Genomic DNA, 5,829 nt, shown 5'->3' on the forward strand with positions numbered 1-5,829 from the left:
AACTATAATCTTAATGATTTTTTAAATAGTGCTTTATTAATACATGGTATATTGTATTGCATTAAGGCCAGATTTTTGCTATGTGGTAGAGTTCTGGCTCTTATGGGTCAGAAGAAGCAAGTACTAGGTGTGATTCTAGTTGTTTTCTAGGATGAAACCTTATTTGCAAGTTCTTTGAAACATTCATCTGTCTATAAACCGTGAAGCTGTGTGTTAACTTGTTCTAGGGCTTCTACTATTTGAGTTGGTGACACACACAAGGTAAAAGTTTCAAACCAGGAGAACTTTTATCTGTTTTTTTACAGCAAAGATCCTAAACATTTCCCAGAGAAACTGTATAAGCCTGAATGAAATGCCTTTTACTTTACTTTCCAGTATCAGTAAATATTGTATGAGTCATGCTTTCCTTGCAAATACTATTTCTAGTTGACTCATAGATTTGTATAGCATCTTAAAGCTGAGCTATGTGTGGCTAATATGCATTTTGGTGTGTTTATAAGCTTGAGTTGTTAGAAAGGATGATTGTACATATACTGCAAGGGTAGTGTTAATTTTCTTTTTATTGATTTCATATTAAATTAAAGGAGATGCATATCTCCCAGAATGGACCTTGAATCCAGTCCCCTGCCTTCATAGCAGTATTAAGTACCATCCCTGATAGATTTTGCTCCAGATCTCTAAGTGGCCTCCTCAAAGATTGAACTCACAAACCTGGGTTTAGCAAGCAAATGCTCAAACCACTGAGCTATCCCTCTCCCCTACTTGCATAAGCATTGTTCCTTGTTAACTATTCCTTATTTTAATAAATTTTCTTCTACATGTAGGTGGGTGTTTTGTATGTACTGGTGGTGCACATCCACACACTACCTCAATATTGGTGTTGCACATAAGAAATTTCAACCCGCTCAAGGACAGAAAATGTTAGAGGGAACACTGTTGTTGTGATTGTTGTGTATATATATACTCCTGTAGTGAATAAGGGATAGCTATGTCCTAAGAAGTTAGCCATAAAATGTTTGTTGGGCCTTTGCTTAGGACACAGGACAGAGCTGTGCTCAGTAGGTTTTTCTAAGGTTACGTCTACACTGGCCCCAAATTCCGGAAAAGTGATGCAAAGCAGGTGAGTCAGAATAGGGAAATCCGCGGGGGATTTAAATATCCCCCCGCGGATTTAAATAAACGTGTCCGCCGCTTTTTTTCCGGCTTGGGGAAAAGCCGGAAAAAAGCGACTAGACTGGCATGATCCTCCAGAATAAAGCCCTTTTCTGGAGGATCTCTTATTCCTACTTGAAAGTAGACGTAGCCTAAGTGTTTTTGTTGCTCCCTTCATTGCCTGTTTGCAGTCTTTCATTGTCCTTCAATGCCCTGGGGTAGGAAAGCATTTGGTAGCTGTAGCCACGTGGGCAGAGGAACAGTTTTTGCCTTGGTGTTCTGCATAGGTTAGTTAATGTCTGAAGAACAAGCCTGTGGCCTGAAAGAGACTTGAGTGGCAGAAAGTCCCCACTGGTTTGGGGAAGCGGGCCAGCTGCTTGCATTTACCATGATTCCTATTCACTTTGCAGAGCTATACATTAGTCTGTGCATTGTGGGTAGTGCCTAGGAAGCATAGCTCTGGCTCCACTGTGCTAGGGTTCTGTACAAATAGCACCACGGGACGCAGGGTTGTGGAGAATCAGGCCCTGAATGAAGAACGCTTGCCACTCCTGTAGCAGAGAGTCAGGTGTGAATACTAGATACGGAGCCAGGAATTCCCAAATTCTAACCTTGGCTCTGACCCAGGCCTCTGCCTGATGTCTCAAAGGCAAAACCACATCAAGGGTTTCAGGTTTGGACCCTTTGTCAGCTTCCTTAAAGACAACAGACTTGTGGCAACTGAGTCTCCCCTGTTCGAGCAATCGATGCGTTTCAAGTGATTTTACTGCTCATTAGGAATATGTGGGATTCCACGAGGATAGAGAGAAAGTCCAGGTGAAGTCGTAAGGGCAGAGCGTGGGACTCCCACCAAAAAGCTGAAGCACACAGTACGGACGCTCCGCCATGATGGCTTGAACCCTTGTGCTCCAGCAAAGCCCACACATGGGGGCTTCAGAATTCCTATCTGACTCCTCAGGCGCTGCCTGCCCCTGGTGTAACATCTCTGCTGCACTGGGACCCCTCTGCATCCTCTACCCAGCTGGGTGAACCTAGCGCTGTGCAAGCAAATACCATTCACATACACATGAGCAGTGGGTGAAGGTACAGCAGGGGGAGGCAAGCCCCCAACCTTGCTCCCAGCCCCACCCAGTTTGCCCAGACCCACAGGAGCCAAAGTGCCTCCCCCCGCCAGCATCAAGGGAAGGGAGGAGAGTGTGCAGTATCTTCCTCCCGGGCCCCAGAGCATGGGGAAGGTGGGCACTTGGGGGCAGCAACCTTCTGCCCCCAGGATGCCTACAGTAGGCATTCTGGGGGCGGAGAATGGGTGGGGCCATGCTGGTGATTTGGGAAGGCAACACCTTCCGCTGCCTAGCGTATCCACCCCCCTACACAGGCAATCTCCTCCGCGGGGGCTGTTTAGTTACCAATAACCAATGCAGCAGGCAGGCAGCGCTGTAAGCCCATGTGTTATATACTGAGGTTCAACAGCATCTCTTCCCCCCGACAGCCCAGGATTTGCATTCATGAGCCGCTGCTTCAACTCCAAAACGCATGACTCCAGCCCCCACCCTCCTCCCCTCCGAAGAGAGGCTTAACATTCATGTTTTTAAACATCGGTTTCTTTTTATTTTGACTTCTGGTTAATGAGTCCCAAAGTGCATTTGGGTCAAATGTCCATTTTTCTGGGCATTCATGAAGGCTAGAAACTTTTAAAAAATAAATTTCATATGGTTCTGTGAGTGCAAGAACTGAGGCCTTATGAAAAAGACCAAATATTGTGAGAATTCCAACACAATCCTGAGTGATAGCAGCGTGGGCTCCTGCCCAGTAGATGCCCCTCCAGAAACCTGATTGGCTTTCTCCAATTCCTGCTATGATAATACAACAGGCTTTTATTATGAGGCTGCTAGATCAAAACTCAATTCCAGAACACGCTTGTGATCTAAACATCCTACGTGCCTGCTCTGGCACTGCTTATACCAGGACTGGGGAAAATACGGCCTGCGGGCCAGATTTGGCCTCTCAGGCTGCCGGATCCAGCCTGTGTGTACCCAACGGGGAGTCTCAGGCAGGCTCGCGCCGCCCTTGCACACGGCTCAGAAAAGCGGCTGTGGGGCCCTGTTTGTCTTTGAACCAGGGAAACCAGCCAGTGGGAACTGCCTGTTTGAAGAAAATGCGCAAAGCACCTCTCCCCCGTGTCTGAGGCTCGCAGCTATTCACAGACCCACATGGCCCCTGCAGCCAGTGTGGGGACGTGGCAGGCAAGAAGCCTCCCTGAGAATGTGCTGGGCTGCTGACCGGGAGTCGCCCAGGTAAGTCTCCCAGCCAGAGTCTGCCTTTGGCACCCCAACCCCTTCCTCCCCCCAGCCTTCTACCCCCCACTCCTGCAGCCATACCCCACATAACTCAAACCCTTTGCCCCCTTCCTGCACCTCCTCCCAGCCCCTGCACCAGATCCCAACTCCCTCCTTCACCCAACCCCCCTCTCCTCCACTCCAATCCCTCACTACAAGCTCTCTTCTGCACCCAACCTCCATCCCAGACCCTGCACCTCCGCCATTAATATCATGGAAGAGTGCGGCCCTCAGCCACTTATCAAATTCTTGGAATGTCCCCCCATCAAAAATGGCTTATAAATCCTGATACAGCATTTGAACACTTCTGCAGCCTCTAATCTGAATATTTTCCCCATGAGACTGTATCACAGGCACATAGAATTGGAGGGGACCCCAAGAGGTCATCAAATCAAGTCCTTCAAGCTAAGGGCAGGACCAAGTGCCAACTATATCATCCCTGATAGATACCCTCTCTAACCTGCTTTTAAATCTCTCATGGTGGTGAACCCACAACCTTGCTAGGTAACGCATTCTAGTATTTAATCACCCTCGAATAGACAGGAGTTACCAGTAATGGGGCTTGAACCCACGTAGGCATAGGCCTATTGGATCTTAAGTCCAAAACCTTAACCACTCGGCTATCCTGGTGCATAACACAAACAACTTCAGCTAATTCTTCAGTGGGAGTTGGTCTGGTGTACGCCGCTCCAGGAGTGGGCTTGCTCTGGTAAATCAACACATTCAAAAGGAAGTGAGAAGTAAAGGGCAGTGGGATAGTTTCCCAAGAAATGCCTGGAAAAGCAAAAAGAAAAGCTAGCAAGGAAAACACGGACTGGCTTAAACTGCAAAGAATAGATCTTCCACTAGAGGGAGCTCAGAAACTATTCACTACTAAGCAGTAGCAAGTGTTATGAATCATAAGAAAGGAGTTGCAAGGTGTTCCAATTCCCCGACAAAAGAAAGAGAAGAGAGACGCTTTTAACGATGTTCTGCAACCTGTGGGGGGTTGTGAACTCAGGTAGAGAAATTATGATCTAGAAACAAGATGGTGAGGATTTTTTTTCATTGGATCAATGAGGCCATTTCTGACAATGAGGCCATTTCTACACTAGGAAGCTATTGCAAAATAACCGAATTCGACTTAATAACTCCCAATTTTACAAAATCGAACTAGTGTGTCCCCACTTTGGGGAAGCCTTGAAATGAGTCTGAGGCAGGCTCCCTTAATGTGGATGCACTGCCTTAATTTAGAGCCCCAGGAAGCACAGGGAGTAATTAGTTCGAATTACTCCGGGGAGTAGTTATTTCAAAATAGTGGCACCCGAGTGTCCACACTACCGCTATTTTGAAATAACTATTTCAAAACTAGCATTATTCCCCGAGGAAAGCAGGAGTACAGATTTTGAAATAAGTGGCCCGTTATTTCAAAATAATGGGTTTGGTAGTGTGGATGCTCTTCTTATAAATTCAACCTAAGGGTGGTTATTTCAAAATAAAGCCCTAGTGTAGACCAGGGCTGAGAGAGGTAAGCTTTGGAGCGTACACTGAGGTCTTTCTTAGGTCTGGGAAACCCACTCAAACTGTTTCCACTAATTACAAGATTGTTTAGTGTAAATTGTTAAAACGAATTTCAGAGAACCATTTAAGGTGAGGTGACCTGCTAACACCCCTTTAGTCATGGGGGAAGGGGAAGAAAGGGCAGGGAAAAAAGGCAGGTTGGGAGAGATTGTTAGGGGTTATGGTAATAAGCCCAAAATCCAGTGTCTCTACCTAGCTCATTATTATTAGCGTCTAACAAAGTTCTGTGTTATAGTTCATCTTCCCCATGCAGAGAGCAGTGGTGATATTACACAGCTAAGATGCTATATTATAATATATATTTTAATATACTCATGTATGTTATTTTTGTCTCATCAACTTTAATATATGGAAAATAAATAAGCCACTTTTGTATATTAAAAATGCAATGACTCTCAGACTAGGTCCTTGAATTTCCAAAGTAGACCAAGGGACTATTTGGAAGGTATCAAAAATGATTTTATACTAGCATCAGTTCTAGAGGTGGCTGAGGAATAGTTCCCCTGCCCCACCCCATGACAAATTTTGACCTTGTTTTTGTTAATTTTTCTTTTCTATTTTTGCAGTTTTCAAAAAATTTCACATTGAGGGTTTTCTGTGATTACCTCCCCCCCACACACAATTTTGTCAATATTCATTTTTAGCTAAAATGCATTTTTGCTTAAAAATAGTTTTGACAGAAAATTTTTGACCTGCTCCAGTAACTTCATAAACTTCAGGGGAGCTACTCCTGCCTCACACTGTTGTGAGTGAGATCAATATCAGGCTTATGTTGATTTTA

At 45.3% G+C, this 5,829-nt stretch overlaps 1 non-coding gene across 1 annotated transcript; it reads right to left on the reverse strand.

The window, feature by feature from the left end:
* Positions 1-4,035: 4,035 nt before the first annotated feature.
* Positions 4,036-4,118, reverse strand: TRNAL-UAA (transfer RNA leucine (anticodon UAA)). The gene has a single exon. It is a non-coding gene; the product is annotated as a tRNA-Leu (tRNA).
* Between the last annotated feature and the right edge of the window lie 1,711 nt (positions 4,119-5,829).

The sequence above is a fragment of the Pelodiscus sinensis genome, chromosome 28, assembly GCF_049634645.1.
Source record: "Pelodiscus sinensis isolate JC-2024 chromosome 28, ASM4963464v1, whole genome shotgun sequence".
NCBI lineage: Eukaryota > Metazoa > Chordata > Testudines > Trionychidae > Pelodiscus > Pelodiscus sinensis.